Source organism: Bos grunniens, chromosome 8 (assembly GCF_055505025.1).
Source record: "Bos grunniens cultivar Pamir isolate PY7600 chromosome 8, Bosgru_T2T1.0, whole genome shotgun sequence".
Classification (NCBI taxonomy): Eukaryota; Metazoa; Chordata; class Mammalia; order Artiodactyla; family Bovidae; genus Bos; species Bos grunniens.
The window spans coordinates 79,846,983-79,871,436 of record NC_141172.1 but is presented as its reverse complement, the minus strand read 5'-3'; the positions used below and the strand labels follow the sequence as shown (position 1 = coordinate 79,871,436).

Here is a 24,454-nt window from a genome sequence, read left to right as displayed (position 1 = left end):
GTGTGAAGTCAAGTGGACCTTAGGAAACATTACAACAAATAAAGCTAATGGAAGTGATGGAATTCTAGCCGAGCTAATTTCAAATCCTAAAAGATGACGCTGTTAAAGTGCTGCACTCAATATGCCAACAAATTTGGAAAACTGCAGTGGCCACAGAACTGGAAAAAGTCAGCTTTCATTCCAATCTCAAAGGTCAGCTTTCATTTCAATGCCATTCTTTGAGAATGGTCAAACTACCATACAGTTGCACTCATTTCACATGCTAACAAGTTTATGCTCAAAATCCTTCAAGCAGTACATGAACCAAGAACTTCCAGATGTACAAGCTGGGTTGCAAAGAGGCAGAGGAACTAGAGATAAAATTGCCAACCCTCATTGGATCATGGAGAAAGTAAGGAAGTTCCAGAAAAATATCTACCTCTGCTTCATTGACTACACTAAAGCCTTTGACTGTATAGATCACAACAAACTGTGGAAAATTCTTAAAGAGATGGGAATACCAGACCACCTTACCTATCTCCTGAGAATATGCAGGATGAAGAAGCATGCAGATCAAGAAGCAACCGTTAGAACCTTACATGAAACAATGGACTGTTTCAAAATGGGAATGGAGTACAACAAGGCTGTACATTGTCACCCTGTTTATTTCGCTTACAGGCAGAATACATTATGCAAAATGCCAGGCTTGATGAATCGCAAGCTGGAATCAAGACTTCCAGAAGAAATATCAACAACCTCAGATAAGTAGATGGTACCACTCTAATGGTAGAAAATGAAGAAGAACTGAAGAACTTCTTGATGAGAGTGAAAGAGGAGACCGAAAAAGCTGGCTTGAAACTCAACATTCAATAAACTAAGACTCATGGCATCTGGTCCCATCACTTTATGGCAAATAGAAGGGGAAAAAGTAGAAGCAGTCACAGAGTTTTTTTGAAAATCACTGTGGAAGGTGAGTGCAGCCATGAAATTAAAAGACGCTTCCTTCTTGGAAGGAAAGCTATGACAAGCATAGACTGTATTGAAAAACAGAAATATCACTTTGCTGACAAAGGTCCATATAATCAAAGCTATGGTTTTTCTAGTAGTTGTGTATGGATGTGAGAGTTGGACCATGAAGAAGGCTGACTGCCAAAGAATTGATGCTTTTGAACTGTGGTGCCGAAGAAGACACTTGAGAGTCCCTTGGAATGCAAGGAGATCAAACCAGTCAGTCCTAAAGGAAATAAACCCTGAATATTCTTTGGAAGGACTGGTGCTGAAGCTGATGTTCCAATACTCTGGCCACCTGATGTGAAGAGCAGATTCGTTGGAAAAGATCCTGATCCTGGGAAAGACTGAAAGCAAAAGAAGGGGCCAGCAGAGGATGAGATAGTTAGATGGCATCACTGAGTCAAAGGACATGAATTTGAGCAAATTCCAGGAGATAGTGGAGGACGGAGGAGACTGGCATGCTATAGTCCATAAGATCACAAAGTCAGACATGACTTAGTGCTGTAACAACAAAAATAACAAATGAAGTTTACAAGACACTGGTCCCTGTCTTCCAGAAGTTTACCATTGAGTCTCTGAAACAGAAACACAGATTCACTGGAAGGCAGCCCCATTTTTCACATTGCTGAGCCGGTGAGTCCTTAGACAACCTGGTTTGTCTCCTGTCTTCCCCTCACACCTGCCTCCCATCCATTAGCAAGCCCTGTTAGCTCCACCTGGATAATTGGGTCAGTCTGACCATTTCCCATTGCTTCCTCTGCCACCAATCTGCTCTAAGCAGCTCCATCATAAGCACTCTGATTGCTTCTTATCTAGTATCCCTTCTCCTAAGCTTGCCCACTTCAATCCAGTCTCAATATTGCATCCAGGGTGATCCCTGGAAGTCAGGTCAAGTCCTCCTCTAAAATTCTGCAATGGCTCCCCTTTGAAAGGAAAAGTCAAGCTCTCCGTGGTGGCCTAGGAGCCCCTACACAATCTCTAACCCCTCCCCCACGCTGTCTCTGAGGTCACCCTCCATACCAGCGCCCCTGCCCCCTCTCTCTCCAGTTGCACCTCTGTCCTGTGCCCAGCCCCTTCTCCCTTTCTCCTCCCCTTCTCAGGACTCTTGCACCATTTATTCTGCCTACCTGGATCACTCCCTTCTTTTGACTAACCTGCTCCCCTTTGCAAGTCTTTACCTAAAAGTCACCCTCTTAATGAGATTGACCCGAATCCCCACTCCCCCTGCCCCATCTCAAGTTGCTGTCTGTTTTCTCCCCATCTCCCCTGTGCTATTCTATTTTTTCCATAGAACCTATCATACCATATATTTTACTTATGTATTATGTTTATTCTACACTGACTAGCATTTAAGCTCCATAGTGACATTTTTGTTTGTTTTATTTTCTGATGTAATCCAGAAAGGTTAGAATGAATGAATGAATAAATGACTAAAATGGTCATTAACAAAGACTGTTTATTAAATCTTGAAACATAGATTAGTGTTTAAAAATTAACAAAATGGGGGTCTCATGTTTTCTTAAATAAATGTATATCAACAAGGTACAAGAGGACTTAATTTGGGGATCATTTCGGCCCTTTCAAGATGAATTCAGACAGTTCAAGGACAAATGTGTGCAATTTAAAGACTGAGCTCTTCAAAATAAAAGACAACACTCAACTTTCTGACCTTCTCCTGAACTTTGGCATTTGTTTATCCAAGCAATCAATCGGCTCTTAAGTATTTCGAGTTCCACTTCAGTAATTCATAAATGCTTTTGATTACTGTGGTGATTATTTAAGGACAAGAAAATAAAATGCCCAAAAAAAGAAAATTAAATAGGTATTAAGTACTTTTGAACAGTGGATTCACATGCTGTCAGATCTAATGCATGTCAAGTCATGCATTTTCCAGCTGTTTAAAGTCTCAGAGCAGAGCTAACTCTGTCCTGAAAACTGTGTTCTTACAAAGAAGATAATGAGCACCAATTGGGAATACTCAGGTTGGCTCCAAACTAGCTAATCTCAGAGCTGCTGCTCCAGGAAAGACTTTTTCCCATAATTACAGGAGATTGCAACCATGGAAAAATAAAAGGCAGGATAAATGGAGAAGTAGATATTCTGGAAATATAATCTTGGTTAAAGACAGAGAAACAACTGACACAGCAAGAAACAAAGTTATCATGTCTCGTCCACAAACAGTTCAGTCCTGCTAGTCTATTCTGTAAATATCTGAAAATGATAATAGCTCACATCTTTAATTTGAATTAAATTATCTTTTGTGATTTCTGACAACCTTGATTTGTTTGGAATTTTTGTACATAAGCACATACTTAAAGTATTTTACTGTGTTCAGGTTTTGGGTGCATATTTTAACATTATTTATTTTTAGTGGTTTTTAAAACACATGCTTATTTTAGAGAATTTTACAAAGAGTAAAAGGAGATCACCTGAAATTTCACCATACAGTTAAATTTTCCACCTTATTTCTCTTCAGTCTTTTTTCTGTGCCTGTGTAGTGACTCCAGCTATCCAATCAAACTGTTAAAAGGTTGTCTTTCTCCTCTTTCCAGAGAACTCCAAACCTTCTTGAGGTGACCAAGAGGTCAGGCCCCTTTCATTGTCCCTTGAGGGACAGAAAACCAGGAATTTAAACCACTGACTAAAAGGCTCCTTTTAGGGGACTGTTGCTTTTGTTGTAGCCAGATTCAGGAAGTCTGGAGCCAGGCCAGTGCAATGCAGAGACCCTGCAAGGAGAGAAGCGGGGGCCTCAATCAGGTAAGTGTGTCTGATGGTCTAGACCATCCACCACCAAAGGAAACATGAATCTCTCTACCATGGTCACTGCCATTCTGGTGGAAGCTTTTTTGGAGGAGAGCTCAGAAGCAAAGGAAGCCTCCTTCACTGGTATTGCTCAGGCCATGCAATTGCAGTCTGGAGTCCCCTAAAGTCATGTCAACCTTTCTATTGATACCCACACCCCCATCCCCACCCCAAGAGATACACTGTGTTTCTTTAGAGGCTCATTCATATGCAGCATCATTTGGTCAGGAAGAGGCAAATATCAGCTACACACCGTGTCTCCTACTGGTCTGTCTCATCCAGGACTACAACTCTGCTATTGGGCTCAGTCTCAAGCATCCAATCTAAAAACAGTCTTGTTAGCTCCAAACAGCTTATCAGTGGAACTCTGCAGTGGGAGTAACAGAGGGCTGCCCCACCACATCCCTAAAAATCTGACCATGCAGTGAGATATTATAACACTGGAAATAAAGGAGGATGCCTTCCCCACTTGCCTTGTAAATATCATTGACTCCTGGTTTTCAGAGAACTATAGAGACAATTCATCTCTTCTGCTCTCTGTCTTTATTTATCTGAAATGATTCACCCCAAATTGCTGAAAGCCAGTTACTATAAATTGTTTTTCACTTTTTAAAAACAGTATCAAAGATCATGTTACAATTGAAGGCCATTTTTAAAAGAACCAAAAAAGCAGGTATGAGTGAATATCATTGTCAGCACCAATGGTTCGTTATCAAATACAGTTTAGCTGTGGGTTTTTCATGATGGTGTAGTGTCTCTACTCTGTGATTGTGTGCTCTGAGCAGAAAACCATTTTGAAAATCAACAAATTATACTTACAAAAACCACTGAACAAAACACTTGAGTGTTTTGAAATATATACGAAATATATATATATATATAGAGAGAGAGAGATTCATTTTAAAAACTACTTGCTAAAGAGTATACTTTCTACCTTTAAATAGGTTACAACTGAACATGGGCATTATTGACACACAAAAAAAGAGAATATTTCTACAGAGAACATCTAAGCCATGCACACAAAAAACCAATACCTATGAATAAATAATAAATACACAAGTAAAGTAGGAACACAGTTTATGTACAACATTTGATTTCATATCTGGAGGTTCTATAGAAGAAAAACAATAAGGAGGAAAAAAGCTTTTATTATTCAGGGAAATCATGGTGCTTCAAGAAACATGTGAAAGGAGGAGCGGAAGTGCTGGACAAAGCCTTGCTGGAATCAAATTCCTGACATGAGAGAGGGTGGGTGGGGTCTTGGGAGCGAAAAACCACATGAAAGTATAATGCAAACACCAGATGGCCTGAGGTAGGGAGAGTGATTTCGTAGGTTCTAGGAAGAGAAAGGACATTTGCAGGACACTTACGGCCCATCATCTTTCTCGATTATTGAGGAAAACAAGAGCCAAGTCTCAATCTATATTTACTCTTTATAGAGATCCTTCAAGTTATACTGCCTCAGACTAATTCTCCCAGAAGGAATATATGCAAATTTGCTGTCCAATAAAGTTAACTGTATTTCTATCAGTGACTTCCTTGCTTTGAGAGGAATAATTATCCTGGGAGTTAGAGAGCACAGCACCGTGGTATGTGAGGCATTTGTAACTTTGCAGACAACTTGAGTTTTCACAATAGGGATAGACAGCATCAGGAGGGACCTTTTAAAATAGTTGGGAGCAAAGTTGGGAATTCCAAATCAGATTTTTCTACTCGAAATTTATGAATCTTTCTTCTCAGTGTTAATTGCTCTCTATCTTTGGTCACCACTGAATATGTTCATCCCACTATCATAAAATGTTCTTGAAAATTATTCCTGGAGGCATCACTCCTCCTCCATGGCTCTACCCATTCCCTTTCCCTCTTCATGAGAATCCAACCAGCATGGTGACCTGCAATGAGGTTTATTGGTCCTCCAGAGGGCTCTGCAGGAAGGGCACAATTCCACTGATAACACACTTCTGGAACTTTTCCCAAAATGTCTCCACTATAGGCATCTGGAGCATATTGACTTTCTCTCTTCAAATGTTTAAGTTTTCTTCTGCTTGGTGGCTTCTTTCTCCTCCTCATTTCCTGTCTTAGGTCAAGATACATGAATTTTTCACTGGGAAAGCCATTTGGATCTCTGAGGCTTTAACTCCTAATTCATGTTGCCTTTTGGAGAAGGCAATGGCAACCCACTCCAGTACTCTTGCCTGGAAAATCCCACAGAGTCAGATACGACTGAAGCGACTTAGCAGCAGCAGTCCATTGCCTTTAGGTTTTCACCAGCTCATTTTACCCTTGTCTTGACTGTTGTCTTCTACAGTTTTGTGTCCGCCCAAGCTAGGAGTCTTCTGAAAGCCCCTCCTGTGTGAATAGCTGTCTTGTTGTAACTCTTTGATATTCACTCCACAGATAGAGAATCAAATGGTAGGAACTTCTGACCAAGCAAAGAAGGGAATAGATTATATGGGAATTAATTATGTACTTATTTATTTTATTCTATAGAACATGCTTTCTGATATTAAGCCACTCTGCCCCATCATCCATGCAAAGAAAGGATCTTTCAAAGACACCGTAGGAAGGTTTTTAATCCTCAGTCCTGCTTTAGATATAAGAATATGACAGAGTGATCTGAGCAATCAGTTTCCAATATGATATGATCTGTGGGTTTGAAGAGGTCTTGTTTATCTATCCTAGTCCTTAGAGTAGTGTCAATAAAGATTTATCCTTTTGGATTAACTTTATCATGATAACATATTTGAAATCTAAAACTGGGTTTCGAATGACACACAGGGACAGAATAGATTATTTTCAAACAGATGAAATGCTCAAAGAAATGTATGTCCTTATTCTGTAAGTATGAACAAATTACTTGAAGTGGTATTCCTCAAAATGCTATTAGTCATTCTTACCTTTCTGTGAATTAATCTTGTTATGAAATTACTTTCCTGCTTTCAAATACTCACAATAAAGGGAAGAGCATTTTTTTTTTAATGAAGATAATCATGATATACAGAGTTTTGTCCCCCAGTAGACTTACCTTGGCAGAGAATATAGTCACCTGGGTAGATAATGGTTAGGAAGTCAGGAGGCAGGCTCTACCAAAATAGGCAAACGGTGCCTTCACACCTGCAGACAAAAACCTCCAAAGAGCAGGCAAACAGCTCCCCATGTTGTTTCTTCCCCAAGGAAGTGCTCAGGGTATAGCCTTGTATCCACTTCATCCATAGTCTTGGTCAAGAGCAACAACCTCTGAAGAGTGCTTCCTGTTTCAAGTGACTATTGCAGACAAAAAGCTGAAAACAAATAACATGGAAACAAATAAAAGGGGCCACTGACTCAGGGAGCAAGACACTAGCCAGCTCCCCCAGCAAACCAATGGTAGGTTAATAGACTTTTTAAAAATCACTTCTTTATGGGGTTTATTTAATAAAGTTGAAAACACAGTACACTTATACAAGGCATTTTTTTCTTCAATTGTGTCTTTTACTGTGTTGCTTAAGTGGCAAACTCTTTTATACTCTTGCCAAAAAGAAAAGTAGGGGCAGGACTAATAAAGAATGTTGTATTTTGGATTCTCTTCTGGAGAATCCAAAATGAAAGAATTGGCAAAATGTTCTGAAATAATGGCAGAGAGTTCTGCTGGCCCCATATTGGACTTCATCTTGAAAAGACTGTGTATTAAATTATACAGGGCTCTTAAAAATTCAAAGAACTCTTACTTTGACAAAGCATTTTTCTATCATCTGGTTAGAATTCTTGCCCAGTTAGCTCCGATCTGCTATTTCCTTCCCACGTGTTTTGCAAACCATGGGAAGAGGGGGTCATTTTTTTTTTTTTTTTTGCAGGAATCAGGAATGAGATGCAATTATGGGGGCCTGTGTACGGGATGGATGATATTGTCCCCCAAGCCAGCCAACATAGAAGACCACTTGTCTGTGCAGGGACTGCTGATTGAATTTGGCCTGATGTACCTAAAAAGGGCCTTATTGGCCAGCTCTCCTCCTCTGTTTATTTAGAAAGAAACCATTGTGTGATATGGTTGTTCTAACAAGGACTGCAGGGCAAGTACTGCTTTTGACATGATGAATCTTCAGTGTGCATGTGCGTATGCACGTGTGCGCATACACACACAGTCCCAGAGGCCCTCCTGCCCGGCATGTGTGGAAAAGCCTCAGATCGGAGCTTATATATCTGAAGTTCCAGCAGACAGACTTGCAGTCAGCCAGAGGATTTGCTATCCTCAGTCTTAACCAACAATGTTTTGGGGGGACAGTTTATATTCAGAAATCCTGTGTGTTGGAATGCTGGAATAACAGCAATTTTTGGTAATTTGCCTGGGTTTGCATTTGTGCTTTCTTTGGCCTAATCTGCTTAATTAAGACCTGAACTCTGGCTGGCCGCCAGCATTCACAGAGCATGTAGGCACCAGATTGACTTACCTCTATTTCTGTCGGCTGAAAAATGACATTCCTTCTGCTTTGTGAGCCTCTCGCCCTGGGGAAAGGCATATATTGAATTCGCTTGCCTGAAAACCAAACTTTAAGTAAATAAAGATACAAAGGGAATGCACCCATTTTCCCATTTATCCCTCACCCTCTAAAAATCAAGATGTGTTAATAGGACTCCATCTCAAAGGGAAACCAGTAGTGAGCACAAATTAGTTCTTACTGAACAGATGAGAGTTCACTTGGAAAGAAACATTCAGGCATATGTTGACATATCTGCAGAGCAGCCCCCATGTTCAAGCACTGATGGGAACTCTAGACAAAGGTCCCCCAATCTTGCTTAAGTCCAGAAAGGGACAGAGATGTGTTCATAGCAAGTTCTCACGTGAGCCAGCATGGAAAAAAGTCTGTTCGGGAAATGTAAGCAATGTGCCCAGAAAGGGACTTTGTTTTGTTCTGGGAGGTGGGGTTCCTGTAGAGGCCTCATCTGAAATGAAACTCTTTCCCATCAGTAGCAGTCACATACATATGCCCTGACATGGAACAGCACAAAATGAAACACACTTTCCTTCCCAGTGAATTGGAACATCCATATGTATATGTATGTCTATACATATGTTTATAGGTGTCTATCTGTGTGTGTGTTTGTGTATTAGTCACTCAGTCATGTCCAACTCTTTGTGACCCATTGGACTGTAGTCCACCAGGCTCCTCTGTCCATGGAATTCTCCAAAAAGAATCCTGGCATGGGTAGCCATTCCCTCCTCCAGGGGATCTTCCCAACCCAGGGATCGAAATCTGGTCTCTTGCACTGCAGGTGTATTCTTTACCATCTGAGCCACAGTGATAAATTAAGGAGAAGAAAAACAGTTGATAATTTTTGATGATATATATATTGCCATGGCTTCCCAGGTGGTGAAGTGGTAAAGAATCTGCCTGCCAATTCAGGAGACACAGAAGATGTTTGTTTGATTCTTAGGTTAAGAAGATGTCCTGGAGTGGGAAATGGTAACACACTTCAGTATTCTTGCCTGGAAAATTCCATGGACAGAAGAGCCTGGTGGGCTACAGTTCATGGGGTCACAAAGAGTCAGACATGACTGAGCTTGTATGCATGCACAAACGCTGCCTTAACTATTTTTCTATATTCTAAATTCAGTTCAGTGCAGTTCAGTCACTCAGTCATGTCTGACTCTGCAACCCCATGGACTGCAGTATGCCAAGCCTCCCTGTCCATCACCAACTCCCAGAGTTTACCCAAACTCAAGTCCATTGAGTCGGTGATGCCATCCAGCCATCTCATCCTCTGTCGTCCCCTTCTCCTCCCACCTTCTATCTTTCCCAGCATCGGGGTCCTTTCCAATGAGTCAGTTCTTTGCATCAGATGGCCAATGTATTGGAGTTTCAGCTTCAACATCAGTCCTTCCAATGAACACTCAGGACTGATCTCCTTTAGGATGGACAGGTTGGATCTCCTTGCAGTCCAAGGGATTGTCAAGAGTCTTCTCCCAACACCACAATTCAAAAGCATCAATTCTTCGGCACTCAGTTTTCTGTATAGTCCAACTCTCACAACCATACATGACTACTGAAAAAACCATATCCTTGAGTAGATGGACCTTTGCTGGCAAAGTAATGCCTCTGCTTTTTAATATGCTGTCTAGGTTGGTCATAACTTTCTTTCCAAGGAGTAAGTGTCTTTCAATTTCATGGCTAGAGTCACCATCTACAGTGATTTTGGAGCCCCAAAAAATAAAGTCTGACACTGTTTCCACTGTTTCCCCATCTATTTCCCATGAAGTGATGGGACTGGATGCCATGATCTTCCTTTTCTGAATGTTGAGCTTTAAGCCAACTTTTAATTTTCCTTTTTCACTTTCATCAAGAGGCTCTTTAGTGCTTCTTCACTTTCTGCTGTAAGAGTGATGTCATCTGCATATCTGAGGTTATTGATATTTCTCCGGGCAATCTTGATTCCAGCTTGTGCTTCATTCAGCCCAGTGTTTCTCATGATGTACTCTGCATTTAAGCTAAATAAGTAGGGTGACAATATACAGGCTTGACGTACTCCTTTTCTTATTTGGAACCAGTCTGTTGTTCCATGTCCAGTTCTAACCGTTGCTTTCTGACCTGCATACAAGTTTCTTAAGAGGCAGGTCAGGTGGTCTGGTATGCCTATCTCTTTCAGAATTTTCCACAGTTTATTGTGATCCATACAGTCAAAGGCTTTGGCATAGTCAATAAAGCAGAAATAGATGTATTTCTGGAATTCTTTTGCTTTTTTGATGATCCAGTGGATGTTGGAAATTTGATCTCTGGTTCCTCTACCTTTTCTAAATCCAGCTTGAACATCTGGAAGTTCATGGTTCACGTATTGCTGAAGCCTGGCTTGGAGAATTTTGAGCATTACTTACTCGCGTGTGAGATAGTGCAATTGTGTGGTAGTTTGAGCATTCTTTGGCATTGCCTTTATTTGGGATGGAAATGAAAACTGACCTTTTCCAGTTCTGGGGCCACTGCTGAGTTTTCCAAATTTGCTGGCATATTGAGTGCAGCACTTTCACAGCATCATCTTTCAGGATTTGAAAGAGCTCAACTGGAGTTCCATCACCTCCACTTGCTTTGTTCATAGTGATGCTTCCTAAGGCAAACTTGACTTCACATTCCAGGATGTCTGGCTCTAGGTGAGTGATCACACCATCATGATTATCTTGGTCGTCAGGATCTTTTTTGTACAGTTCTGTGTATTCTTGCCACCTCTTCTTAATATCTTCTGCTTCTGTTAGGTCCATACAATTTCTGTCCTTTATCGAGCCCATCTTTGCATGAAATGTTCCCTTGGTATCTCTAATTTTCTTGAAGAGATCAGTAGTCTTTCCCATTCTATTATTTTCCTCTATTTCTTTGCACTAATCACTGGGGAAGGCTTTCTTATCTCTCCTTGCTATTCTTTGGAACTCAGCATTTAACTGTACATATACTACATATATGGTGGTATTAGTGGTGCTAAGTCGCTTCAGTCATGTCTGACTCTTTGCAAGCCTATGGTATGTAGCCGGCCAGGCTCCTCTATCCATGGGATTCTCCAGGCAAGAATACTAGAGTGGGTTGCCATGCCCTTCCCCAGGGGATCTTCCCAACCCAAGGATCGAATCTGCATCTCTTATGTCTCCTGTATTGGCAGGTTGATTCTTTATCATTGGTACCACCTGGGAAGTGGGATCCAGGCGGGCTATCATCCATGGAGTTGCAAACAGCTGGACATGACTAAGAAACTAAGCACACAAATATATATACATTATAAGTTTACACAAACATATATAAGCATATATATATGCCATTATTGGCTAAGTTCCTATCTTTTTAGATATCTAAATCACCTGTTTTATTCAAGAATAATTGACAAACAATACTATGTTAGTTCCAGTGCACAATACAGTGATTCAGTATTTCTTTACATCACAAAGTGATCATACATGGCAGTTAACATGGCAAGCGGAGTGCAACCAATCATAATGGAGTCTAACTTTTCTTGTTCAAATCCTGGCTCTACCCCATCCACCATGCCTAATCATGAAGTTACTTAAAGTATTAATTTTTTCCTCTACAAAATAAGGATGATGACCATACCTGTGTCATGGGATTGTTACAAATCTTTAATGAGACAATATATACAAGACACATAGCATATTCTTCGGTACAAAGTGTCATTCAATAATGTCATAGATTATGATATACAAATGAAATAAATACACACATCATGCAACTTAGACAATAGAATTGGTTTCCTTATAATTAGTTTACTGTATTTCACTAACCTGTATAATAATTGAATTATTAAAATATTATAGAGAAAGCAATAGGCCAACACTTTCTTTTCTACTTGTATTGATTTTTCTTTCCAGATCTGCCATAATTCAAGTCATGTTCATGTAAATGCAAGTGGGTTTTTAAAGGTCAATAAAGGTGGTGATTCCCAGTTGTTATGGCTCATCAAGACAGACTTAACATCTATGAGAACTGTATTTTGAGAGTCCTGTTATCCATAGTGCCTCTGTGTGATGAATCGCCACAGATAGGTCCTCATAACTATCAAAGGCATTCATGTAAATGCAACAAAATCAGGTCATTGCTAGATATTTTGGTTTGTAACTCTTCCTCACAAGACTGTGACCTTTCTGAAGATGGCCATATTTATCACAGCCTCTCCCACAGCAAATGGCAGCACATTTGGCTTATCCAGGACTGTTGCTGGGCTTCCCAGGTGGCACAGTGGTGAAGAATGTACCTGCCAATGCAGGAGATGCAAGAGACACAGGTTCCATTCCTGGGTCAGGAAGATTCCCCGACAGTAGGAAATAGCAACCCACTCCAGTATTCTTGCCTAGAAAATTCCATGGACAGAGGAGCCTGGCAGGTTACAGTTCATGGGGTTGCCAAGAATCAGACATGACTGAGCAACTGAGCACACACACAGGACTGTTGCCATGAATAGGGAAGGAACAAACACCTCCTTATTTTTTAATGGAGGGCATATGACATGTGACTTTATCTATTTGATTTAATTGCACAAAACTATGTGGCCTTTGCCTGATTACAAATCTTGAAAGACTATCTGTAACCAAAGAATCACATTCAAAACTTTAATCTATGTAGGAAATGGAAGATATAGGCAGTCTTTCTGTAAGAAAGTATGTTAGGTTCTGAGAACACAAATAGCAGCTACTCAATAATTATGTTAGGGAACAGTGTTAGTGCCACAGGGCTTAGGAATGTTATCTTATAGAAATTTGTGAGAAAAAATCCAGAACTTTAGAAAAAATAAAAAGCATAGACACTTAGGCCAGTGATGATAGGGATCATCTTCTTGAGAAGTATTCAAAAAGAAATTGAAGTATTCATTTAATAAGATTTCCATTCAATACTAGTTTTAAGATATTCCCCTCACATAATGAAGATTTTCTTGATCACCCTGGCCACTGATGAACCAATTCTCCACCTTCTAAATTTCTAGAGCAATGGCTGTTTGTGTGCACCTCCTGCCATAGGACATGGTAGAGTATAGAGCTCATTATGTTTTCTGTGAAAATTCACCAGCTCCCAATCTTGATTCTAAGCTGAGTCCAGTCCTGAGCTCTATTCCCCTGTGACTGATCATGACTTAATTAACACAATTCCTTGCCAATTGAATACTTCATCCATAGTAGGATGCTTGCAGATTAGAGCACTTGATATGTGGAGTTTTCATGTTTCTTCACTTCTTCAGGAAACACTGAACTTTATTGCCAGGCAAGAAACTCCCTCAATGTAGGTGAGTCTACTTATGCTGTATGCCAGACAAGAGCCACTTGAGTTACTTGAGCTGAGTTACCAGCTGCCCGGGGGTTAATCTGAGTGGGAGTGTTTCCAATTTATGTTTGTGTAAAGATACTGGGCCAATCAGAAAGTAGATAATAAAAATAAGTGAAATTAGTAACATAAATATATAAATAAAATATTATGAATAAACAAATATACCATAAGGAGATTTCAGAAAGACAAATGTGGGTTATTTGAAAATACTAATAAAATTAACAATTAACAAACCTCTGGTAAGATTGAACAAAAAGTTTGTTTGTTTAAAAAAAAAGATTTTTCATACTTCTATTCCCAGTCTAGATGGAGTATGAGGAACAGGATCTATAAAACCACCTGAAAAAACAAACAAACACAATAGAAAAAATATTTGAAACAATGGTTTTCAACACTTTGGACATCAGAGACAAAAGACAGTGATCCTTAAGAGACACAGAAAAAATAAGATAAGGCCTAGGATTGTTTCATATTTGTACCTTGCAAGAGATTCTAAGCCACAGCATGGGAATGGAGAGCACAGGCAGGTCCCCAAATCGAAGAACTGAAGATAAACATCTGGACAGGGTAAGGTGGCTGGAGTTCACAGGCGGCATACAAAGAGGGTAGCTGCATAGACAGAGAACTCCAGAGATCTCTAGAGGTTTTCCTTTATGTATTCAATATAGTGAGCAGTGCATATATGTGAGGAAACTACTCAAGTCTGGGGAAAGATCTCCTCCAAAGACTCAGATACAACAGTACCTGGCATGCACACAGACTGGCAGCAGTGTCTGTTACCACCAGGCAAACAATATAACTCATTTAGCATTGAATAGAATATTCAGAAATGGGGATTATTAGCACTAGACTAAATACTACCCTGGTCCCAATTGACAGATATTAAAATCAATGTGCCTCCAAGTAACTCAACAGCATCCCATAGAAAAAAATAAAGAATATTTAAAAGAATGCAAGAATATCCAGCATCTTTGGCATCCAATCAAAAACTACCAGGCATACAAAGAAGCAAGAAAATGCAAGCCATAATGATGAGAAAAAAATCAATCAAAAGATTATACATTGCAAAAAGAAAGAACAGTTGACTTGAGAACATAACAAGAGACACCATCTAAAGTCAAATACAAAGGAAAAAGTTTCTCAAAACAAAAACAAGAAACAGAGCTTCATTAAGTTGTGAGACCACATCACGTGACCTAATATGCACAAAATTGAAGTCTCCAAAGGGAAGCGTGCTGGAGAAGATTCTTTAGAGTCTCTTGGACAGCAAGGAGATCAAATCAGTTAATCCTAAAGGAAATCAACCCTGAATATTCATTGCAAGGATTGATGATGAAGCTCCAGTACTTCGACCACCTGATGCAAACAGCCAACTCACTGGAAGAGACCCTAATGTTGGGAACGATTGAAGCCAAAAGGAGAAGGGGGAGGAGAGGATGAGCGGTTAGTTAGCATCACTGGGTCAATGGATATGAATCTGAGCAAACTCTGGGAGACAGTAGAGGACAAAGGAGACTGGTGTGCTGCAATCCATGGGGTCACAAAAAGCTGGACACAACTTAGTGACAGAACAACAACAGAGACCCTAGCCAACCACATGTTGACTTAAGTGGACCATCAGGAGTAAGAGATTCACAGCTAAAAAAGTAGAGAATATGTGAATCACACCCAAACTTCACCCAGTGCCTGGCACAAAGTATATGTTAGTTCCTGGCATTATTATTACTCTTATTCCCAGCCATCCTAAATCTTAGTAGCAATTCTCCCAAAAACTTCTTCCAGCTGTACACTCTGCTTCATCTCTGTAGATGGGACCAGTGTTCTCTCTGTGAAGGAATTGTCACCAGGTCATCACCAGGACCTTTAGAATGTCTTTGAATGGTATCTGAATTGGGCTCAGTTCGTGGCTTCACCACATAGTAAACATGTCACCTTGGACGAATTACTTAAATTCTCTGGCTTCAGTTTCTTCATCTGTAAAATAAAAATGGTATTTATCTCAGGGTTGTAATGAGGATTAAATTAGTTAGTATGTGTAAAATGCTTAGTACAGTGCTTACCACATGGTAAAGTATAAATTTTAGTTATCATTACCATCAACAATTTAAGATTATTCTATTAACATCCAAAATTTTAATATTGCTTCTTGTCGTTGTAGAGACTGCCTCCCTTTGAACTGAAGAATTATATGATACAGTTATTTCTTATCTATTATATAACTGGATTTTTAAAATCCAAAGATATAACCTAGTATAGTTGATTTAAGTTTTATTTTCATGTGATTTACTTTTCTCGCTGCCCCCTTCATTTCTTATTTTTCTATTATTGTTCACTACAAGTATGATAAAAATTAACCACATCTGTTATTTATCTTTTCATCCTGGGGCAAGGCAAATGTGTATAGTTCCCTCAGCATAACAGGAACCATATGGAGCCCATGGAATTATATGTATTATAAGTTTACAAATTCAAACTTTTCCAAAGATTGTCCACTAGCAGCACAGGGTTCTTGGGTGCAAGAGTTTGCACTGTGATGTTTATACTCTGCAAACATGTTGGTATAAAACATGCTTGCAGCTGGCGCCTCATCAGAGTGATGGGGCTTAAAAGTGGTTTCCAGTGGTTCTCAGACTCTGCTGTGCATTAGAATTGCTTCAAGGGCTTTAAAATTCCCTGTTCTCAGGCCACACCTCATACCAGTTAAATTAAAATATGTTGGGTAGAATAGATTGGCAGTGGCATCAGTATTTTTTTTAATTTTCAAGGTGATTCCAATGTGCAAGCAATTTTGAGAAGCAGCAAGAGCTTTAAAAAAAAAAAAAAAAAAACACTAAATTATTTGGTCACTATAAGGGGAAAAACCAAAACACACTTTTGCTTGATGCCAGTTGTTGCCATCCTCCTTAGGTGATGCACATGTCAGGGTAAAAATTTCATGTCAAATCCCAATTAGTATCCCTGAAGTGCAGCAGCTCATGAATATCCTTCTCAGAAACAGCAAGCACTGACTGACTAGGCCCAGAGGATACAATCTTGCTCTATTAAAAATAAGAGAGAAAGAGAGAGACTAAGAGAAGAAACTTAATCCATTTGTCCAATTTTCAAGTCAATTGCTCTTCACTCAACAAGTTACATCCGGGGCTTAACACAAGCTCTGTGTCTGTTATGCTTAATCACATACAGTTGGCCTTTAGACAGAGATCAGAAGGTGACATACAAGGTACGTTCCAGGCACCAGCTGGCTCCAATTCAGTGTCCTGGAAAGAGCTATGCTGAACAGTGGGTCACTTTTCAGAGGATGGCCCACTGGACGCCTCTTAGAAGACAATCTGCTTTGATCTCGAAGGGCATGTTCACTCTCATGAAAATCTCTGGGTCCCACAGCTCTCTACAATGGGCTCAGTGTCTACAGAATCCTTTCCCAAGTTGTCTTCTTGCTGCAGAGAAACAATGAGGCACTTGAATTTTCTGTAAAAAGCTGTGCTGCCATCAAGAACTGGATCCCTCATCTTCATTTTTTTTTGATAGAAATAAAATTTCAAACAATAACTCTCCTTTGATATATAAAGTTGTCTTGCTCTGTAGAACTGACCTCTGATTGGTTTGGGTTAGAGATTTTAGTGATTATAGATTATCTGTAAAATGAGAGACTAGGCACTGAAATGATATAATCTCTGAGACTACTTCTGGTTCTTAAGTTTAAGGTTATCTGATTCTGACCATCTAGAGGTAGCTTCGTATAGTTAAAATTAGACAAAGGTTAAAGTACCAATTTTCCTATTTATTTTAGGAAAATTACTTATTCTTTCTGGACCTAAACTTTTGCACTTCTGAAAGGTGTTTTTCATTATACTTGCCCACTCCCCCCGGATCTAGAGAGACAGATGGCTAAATGCATGTATTCTAGAATCAAACTGCATACTCTGTACTCTAGCCAAGCAGACTCAGCTATGTCATTTTGAATAAGTTATTTAACAACCCCATACTTTACTTCCTTTCCTTATAAAATTGGAATGTTTACAATTAATATTTCATTCAGGTATGACCTAAATCAAATCCCTTATGATTGTACAGTGGAAGTGAGAAATAGATTTAAGGGACTAGATCTGACAGATAGAGTGCCTGATGAACTATGGACGGAGGTTCGTGACATTGTACAGAAGACAGGGATCAAGACCATCCCCATGGAAAAGAAATGCGAAAAAGCAAAATGGCTGTCTGAGGAGGCCTTACAAATAGCTGTGAAAAGAAGAGAAGCGAAAAGCAAAGGAGAAAAGGAAAGATATAAGCATCTGAATGCAGAGTTCCAAAGAATAGCAAGAAGAGATAAGAAAGCCTTCCTCAGCAATCAATGCAAAGAAATAGAGGAAAACAACAGAATGGGAAAGACTAGAGATTTCTCCCAGAAAATTAGAGATACCAAGGGAACATTTCATGCAAAGATGGGCTCAATAAAAGACAGAAATGGTATGGACCTAACAGAAGCAGAAGATATTAAGAAGAGGTGGCAAGAATACACAGAAGAACTGTATAAAAAAGATCTTCATGACCAAGATAATCACAATGGTGTGATCACTCACCTAAAGCCAGACATCCTGGAATGTGAAGTCAAGTGGGCCTTAGAAAGCATCACTACGAACAAAACTAGTGGAGGTGATGGAATTCCAGTTGAGCTATTTCAAATCCTGAAAGATGATGCTGTGAAAGTGCTGCACTCAATATGCCAGCAAATTTGGAAAATTCAGCAGTGGCCCCAGGACTGGAAAAGGTCAGTTTTCATTACAATCCCAAAGAAAGGCAATGCCAAAGGATACTCAAACTACTGCACAATTGCACTCATCTCACACGCTAGTAAAGTAATGCTCAAAATTCTCCAAGCCAGGCTTCAGCAATACGTGAACCGTGAACTTCCTGATGTTCAAGCTGGTTTTAGAAAAGGCAGAGGAACCAGAAATCAAATTGCCAACATCCGCTGTGTCATCAAAAAAGCAAGAGAGTTCCAGAAAAACATCTATTTCTGCTTTATTGACTATGCCAAAGCCTTTGACTGTGTGGATCACAATAAACTTTGGAAAATCCTGAAAGAGATGGGCAAACCAGACCACCTGACCTGCCTCTTGAGAAACCTATATGCAGGTCAGGAAGCAACAGTTAGAACTGGACATGGAACAACAGACTGGTTCCAAATAGGAAAGGGAGTACATCGAGGCTGTATATTGTCACCCTGCTTATTTAGCTTATATGCAGAGTACATCATGAGAAATGCTGGGCTGGAAGAAGCACAAGCTGGAATCAAGATTGCCAGGAGAAATATCAATAACCTCAGACATGCAGATGACATCACCCTTATGGCAGAAAGTGAATCTAGATCATCAAAAAGCCTCTTGATGAAAGTGAAAGAGGAGAGTGAAAAAGTTGGCTTAAAGCTCAACATTCAGAAAACTAACATCATGGCATCTAGTCCCATCACTTCATGGGAAATAGATGGGGAAACAGTAGAAACAGTGGCAGATTTTATTTTTGGGGGCTCCAAAATCACTGCAGATGGTGACTGCAGCCATGAAATTAAAAGACGTTTACTCCTTGGAAGGAAAGTTATGACCAACCTAGATAGCGTATTCAAAAGCAGAGACATTACTTTGCCGACAAACGTCCGTCTAGTCAAGGCTATGGTTTTTCCAGTAGTCATGTATGGATGTGAGAGTTGGACCATGAAGAAAGCTGAGCGCCAAAGAATTGATGCTTTTAAACTGTGGTGTTGGAGAAGACTCTTGAGAGTTCCTTGGACTGCAAGGAGATCCAACCAGTCCATTCTAAAGGAGATCAGTCCTTGGTGTTCTTTGGCAGGAATGATGCTAAAGCTGAAACTCCAGTACTTTGGCCACCTCATGTCAAGAGTTGACTCATTGGAAAAGACTCTGATGCTGGGAGGGATTGGGGGCAGGAGGAGAAGGGGACGACAGAGGATGAGATGGCTGGATGGCATCACTGACTCGATGGACGTGAGTCTGGGTGAACTCTGGGAATTGGTGATGGACAGGGAGGCCTGGCGTGCTGCAATTCATGGGGTCTCAAAGAGTTGGATACGACTGAGTGACTGAACTGAACTGAACTGAAGGTGATCACAGGGATTAAGTATGATAACGTGTGTTAAACCTAGCACAAAATCTGACAAAAAACAAACAGCTAAATATAAAAACCATCACTATCATTATCATATCATCAGTGTAAAATGAGACTGTATGAATAGCATAATTATAGATACAGGAGACATGTACACTCCCATCCCCCTTGTCCTCCCTGATTTCCAAGAATCCTCAGTCCTGAAAGCTTTCTTAACACCCAAGATCAGAACTGTCAGAGCCTCAGTCTCAGTAGAAGAAAGAGGGACAAACAGAAAAGAAACTCTTCATATGTCTGGTTCCAATTCCTTTCTTATTTCTTCCTATTTCTCAGAAACTCTGTATTAGCAAAATAAGTTAGGGAAAATCTAATTTTTTTATTTCTTTACTTAAACCACTCAATGCCTAATAAAATATTCCTCAGTTTTCCAGTGGTAAAATATAAATTTCCTCTGCAGGGATGAACAAATGGAAATAAATTACCAGATTTTTAATTGACATATAGTTTATTTACAATATTATATTAGTTTCAGATGTGAATCGACACTTTTAGAGATTATACTCCATTTAAAGTTGTTACAGAATAATGACTATATTTCCCTGGCTGAACAATATACCCTTGTTGCTTATTTATTCTGCATAGTAGTTTGTATCTCTTACTCTGATCTCCTCCATTCCCATTTCCCTCTTCGTACTGGTAACCACTCATTTGTTCTCTATATCTGTAAATCAGTTTGTGTTTTGTTATATACATTCATTTGCTTTATTTTTTAGAGTCCAAATATAAGTGAAAGCATAAAGTATTCACCGCTGTCTGACCTATTTCACTAAGCATAATACCCTCTAGGTCCATCCATGTTGGAAATGGCAGAAGTTCATCTTTTATGATGATGAAGTAACACTCTAACAGAGTTTTACCAAGAGAATACACTGGTCATAGCAAACACCCTCTCCCAACAACACAAGAGATGACCATACACATCGATATCACCAGATGGTCAATACCAAAATCAGATTTACTATATTCTTTGCAGTCAAAGATGAAGAGGCCCTAGACAGACAGCAAAAACAAGAGTGGGAGCTAACTGTGTTTCAGGTGCTTTTGCAAAATTAAGAATCAAATTGAACAAAGTAGGGGAAAAGACTAGGCCATTCAGGTATGATCTAAATCAAATATTTTATGATTATACAGTGTAGGTGACCAATAGATTCAAGGGATTAGGTCGGATAGACAGAGTGTTTGAAGAACAATGGACAGAAGTTTGTAACACTGTACAGGAAGTGATGGCCAAAACCATCCCCAAGAAAAAGAATGCAAGAAGGCAAAGTGGTTGTCTGAGGAGGCCTTACAAATCGATGAGAACAGAATAGAAGTGAAAGGCAAAGGAGAAAGAGAAAGATATATCCATCTGAATGCAGAGTTCCAAAGAATAGCAAGGGAGATAAGAAAGCCTTCCTCAATGATCAGTGCAAAGAAATAGAGGAAAACAATAGAATGGGAAGCACTAGAGATTTCTTCAAGAAAACTGGAGATAGCAAGAGAACATTGCATGCAAAGACGGGCACGATAAAGTACACAAACCACAAGGATCTGACAGAGGCAGAAGAGATTAAGAAGAGTTGGCAAGAAGGCACAGAAGAATCGTACAAAAAAGAAATTAATGACCCAGATAACCACAATGATGTGGTCACTCTCCTAGAACCAGACATCCTGGAATGTGAAGTCAGTGGGCTTTAGGTAGCATTACAATGAACAAATAAAGTGGAGATGATGGAATTCCAGCTGAAATATTTCAAATCCTAAAAGATGATGCTGTTAAAGTGCTGCACTCGATATACCAGCAAACTTGGAAAACCGAGCAGTGGCCACAGGACTGAAAAATTTCAATTTTCTTTCTAATCCCAAAGAAGGGCAATGCCAAAAACTGTTCAAACTACTGTACAATTGCACTCATTTCACATGCTAGCTAGGTAGTACTCAAAATCCTTCAAGCTAAGCTTCAACAATATGTGAACTAAGAAATTCCAGATGTACAAGCTGGATTTAGAAAAGGCAGAGGAACCAGAGATCAAATTGCCAACATTCAGTGGATCATAGAAAAAGAAAGGTAATTCCAAAACAAAAAAATCTACTTCTGCGTCATTGACTATGCTAAAATCTTTGACTGTGGATCACAACAAACTGGAAAATTCTTAAAGATATGGGAATACCAGACCACCTTACCTGTCTCCTGAGAAATCTGTATGCAGGTCAAGAAGCAACAGTTAGAAGCAGACATGGAGTAACTGATTGGTTGAAAATTGGGAAAGGAGTATGACAAGGCTGTATATTGTTCCCCTGCTAACTTAACTTATATGCAGAGTACATCATGTGAAATGCCTGGCTGGATGAAGCACAAGTTGGAATCAAGACTGCCAGGAGAAATATCAACAACCTCAGATATGCAAATGACACCACTCTTATGGTAGAAAGCAAAGAACTAAAGAACTTCTTGATGAGAGTGAAAGAGGAGTGAAAAAGCTGGCTTAAAACTCAACATTAAAAAAACTAAGATCATGGCATCTAGTCCCATGACTTTATGGCAAATAGGTGGGAAAAAAGTGGAAACAGTGACAGATTTTATTTTCTCAGGCTCCAAAATTACTGCAGTTGGTGATCGCAGCCATGAAATCAAAAGAGGCTTGTTCCTTGGAAGGAAAGCTATGACAAACCAAGACATTATATAAAAAATCAGAGATATCACTTTGCCTACAAAGGTCCATACAGTCAAAGCTTTGGCTTTTCTAATAGTTATGTAAGGATGTGAGAGTTGGACCATAAAGAAGACTGAGCACTAAGGCTTTCGAACTGTGGCGTTGGAGAAGACTCTTGAGAGAGTCCCTTGGACAGCAAGGAGACCATACCAGTCAACCCTAAAAGAAACCAACACTGAATATTCATTGGAAGGGCTGATGCTGAAGCTGAAGCTGCCACCTGATGTGAAGAGCCAACTCATTGAAAAAGGCCCTGATGTTGGGAAAGACTGAGAGCAAGAGAAGAGGGCAACAGAGGATGAGCTGGTTGGATGGCGTCACTGACTCAATGGACATGAGTTTGAGCAAACTCAGAGGCATAGTGAATGGCAGGGAAGCCTGGCATGTTGCAGTTAATAGGGATACAAAGATTTGGACATGACTTAGCAACTGAACAGGAGAAGGCAATGGCACCCCACTCCAGTACTCTTGCCTGGAGAGTCCCATGGACGGAGGAGCCTGGTAGGCTCCAATCCATGGGGTCGCTAAGAGTCAGGCATGACTGAGCAACTTCACTTTCACTTTAGCAACTGAACAAGAGCAACGACAACATTCTATTGTTTCTATGATTCTTCCACAGCTTCTTTCTCATTTGTTCATGAGCACTCAGGTTGCTTCTAAAAGTGGGCTATTGTAATGCTGCTATGGACACCGGAGTGCATGTAATATTTTCAAAATAGGGTTTTCGTTTTCTTGAGATATACACCCAGCAGTGGAATTTCGGTGCCATTGCTGTAGTTGTGTTAGTTATTGAGGAACCTCCATGATGTTTTGTGTCCGCACCACACAGTGGCTGCACCAGTTCACAACACCATCAATGTACTAGCGTTTCCTGTTCTCCACATTCTCGCCAGCATTGCTATATGTAGACTTTTTGATGTTAGTCATCATTTTGACACTGTAGCTTTGATTTTACATTTCTCTGATGATTGTTGTTGTTCAGTCACTCAGTCACGTCTGACTCTTTGCGAAAGTTTCATTTATCATTTGTAAGTGAAAGTAACTGAAAGTCATCTTCAGGAGTGAAAGGCTTCAGAAAACATTTAATACATATACTCTTACTTTAAAAGTTGCTCAAAGAATGCTGCAACATATTCAAGAATGGGGAAGCGATAATGTTTTCTTCAAATACTAGTGGACAATGAAATAAAAAAATCCAGAATTTAGACTAGAAAGTTAATGCACATGAGGCATAACACAAATGTCAACAGTATGTCTAAAAATAGAAAACTATTGATATATTGTAAAAAAAAAAAAAAAAGCAATCTTTATCTTAAATCCTAAACAATATCAGTTAAAATGAGAAAGAAAAAGTCTAGAGAGGAAAGAAAAGTATATCAAATGTGTAATCTTTCAGAGAGGAAAGTAAGAGCTCTTATTTTGGCTTTCATACTTTTTTGAGATAAAATTTACATAACTTGAAATTATCCATATTAAAGCAACAATTTAGTGGCATTTAGTACATTCACAGTATTGTGCAGCTACCACCTCCTAGTTCCAAAGCATCTTCATCATCTCAAAAGGGGAATGGGAGCAATTGATTAATGGCTACAAAGTTTCCTATGTGTATGGAGTTGCCTATTCTGGATATTTCACATAAATGGAATAATATCACACTTTAACTTTTGAAGTTTGTTTTGAAATTTGAAATATAAAAGATGCACCTAAAACAATATGATTTATAAATTAACAATGAAGAGATGGGCCAAAATGTTCTAGGCAGAGAAATTCTGTTTTGTTCTCTTAAGCTACCAAATTGCCTGTGGAACATTTGCTAGAGTACCAGGGAACCATCATCTGTTAAGTAGTTTTATTGGGGGAAACTTTAAAATAATAGGAAGAATTAAAATTAGCCTCTCAATTCTATGTCTACCTGATGTCCAAAAACCTGGACCGACTAAAAAAATCTGATAATTACTTCATGGAAAATTATGGCACCACTCAAGTCAAGGTTTATGCAAA

At 39.5% G+C, this 24,454-nt stretch overlaps 1 long non-coding RNA gene across 4 annotated transcripts in view; it reads right to left on the bottom strand.

The window, feature by feature from the left end:
• Nucleotides 1-2,429: 2,429 nt before the first annotated feature.
• LOC147367535 (uncharacterized) overlaps nt 2,430-24,454 on the bottom strand; it is a 53,634-nt gene continuing 31,609 nt past the window's right edge. For 2 of the 4 annotated variants that reach the window (XR_015169232.1, XR_015169231.1), the window contains exons 3-5: nt 8,220-8,305; nt 6,818-7,073; nt 2,430-6,214 (exon numbers count right to left, since the gene is read on the bottom strand). This is a non-coding gene — a long non-coding RNA (uncharacterized LOC147367535). Of the gene's footprint in view, nt 6,215-6,817; nt 7,074-8,219; nt 8,306-13,811; nt 15,552-16,449; nt 16,616-16,794; nt 17,015-24,454 lie in introns of all 4 variants that reach the window. The other 2 variants (XR_015169233.1, XR_015169234.1) reach the window with 2 other exon arrangements.